Raw genomic sequence first — 1,565 nt, 5'->3', positions numbered from 1 at the left:
GCCACCGCGCCTGGCCACATCCTGTATCTTAATTCAAGCAGTATTTGCATTCCTCTGGTGCTTGCAGTCTGTGTAGGAATCAGCATGCTGAGGTCTGAGGGCCAAATCCCACCATGTGTTTTGTAAATAAAGTTTTATTGGAACACAGTCATACCTATTGATTTACATATTGGCTATGGCTCTTCTTGTGCTATGATGGCAAAGTTGAGTAGATATAGCAAAGACTGTGGCTCACAAAACGTAAAATATTTATTATCATTATCTGGTACTTCATAAAAAAAAGTTGGCTACCCTTGCTCTGTTCTCATGGGACAAATTATGCCAGATATGAATATCTGAATTATGAATAAGAGAATATCTGACAGCAGTAAATGCTACGAAGAAATGGGATAATAGGATAGCATGTCGGCGGCCAAGGGGAGTTTAAAGGGTTGCTTCCAGGTAGTCTAGGGAAACTTCTGTGTAGAAGCAACCTTTGAGCTGTGAGAATCTTCCAGAACATTGGTGTGGGCAGAAGTGACAACAAAGCCAAAGGTCCTGGGGCAGGTAAGAGCTTGAAAGAACAAAAGTGGGTCAACAAAGTTGGTGCCCAGTAAGAGGGGATGATGAGATGTATCCAGGCAGGACCCTGTGAGTGGAATACAATGCTTAGATTTTTCCAAGAGCAGTGGGAAGTTTTGGAAGGTTTTTTTGGTGGGAAGGAGAGAATGACGTGTTCTGATCTGGTTATTTTTGGAAAAGCTTTCTGGCTGCAGCATGGAGAAAGATCTCTGAGGCACTTGGGAGGCCAGGGAGGAGGCTGCTAGAATAGTCCAGGTGAACGATGGTGGCAGGAGAGTGGATAAGCAGAGACTTGGCTTGTGTTTCAGAGGAAGAAGCAACGGAGGTTGCTCGTGGGTCGCATGTGAGGGGTGGAGAGGCATGAGAGACGGTGCCTGGCTTGTTGGCCTGGGCAACTGGAAAGCAGATCAGCCCAGGGTTGGCATCAACTTGCAGGGTGCCCTTGGGCACATGGCTTCCATGTCCCTGAGCTTGTGACCCCTCTGTAAAATGGGTCGAGCCAGCCCTTCCTCGTAAGGCTGACAAAGTCATTGCCAAGAAAATCTACCCAGAGGATGTCCCCAATAAATGCAGCCACTTTCCCTTGCATTGAGGCCCCTGAACAGCAGGTATGTTCATCTGTCCTCTCTCCCCCAAGCCCTATAAACCCCCGTTTTCCCAAGGTGGGTTAGGCACCCCGATACTGGATTCTGGCAGGTGTACTCTGGCGAGACTGTCTTCAATCTGCCATCCTCTTTCTGTCCCTCCTCCTCAGTTAAGCTTCCCCAGTGCTGTGCCTGTGGCCTCCCATGATCTAGACAGCTGGCCCTCCCTGGGGTCACTGTCTGGCATTCAGGCTCTGGACTAAAGACCCCTGGATTCAGGGTCCCTGCTGCTCTCTGGGTCTATGATTTTGGGTAAGTGGCCTCTGAGTCAGAGTCCTGTGACAAATATTCTAGCCCTTGAGAGATGGGGTCCTGATAAGTCGCTTTATGGTTGTTAAGGATTCAATTAAATAAGTCCTC

This window comes from Propithecus coquereli, unplaced genomic scaffold (genome assembly GCF_000956105.1).
Source record: "Propithecus coquereli isolate 6110/MARCELLA unplaced genomic scaffold, Pcoq_1.0 Scaffold164, whole genome shotgun sequence".
Classification (NCBI taxonomy): Eukaryota; Metazoa; Chordata; class Mammalia; order Primates; family Indriidae; genus Propithecus; species Propithecus coquereli.
Note: the sequence above shows the minus strand (reverse complement) of the source record.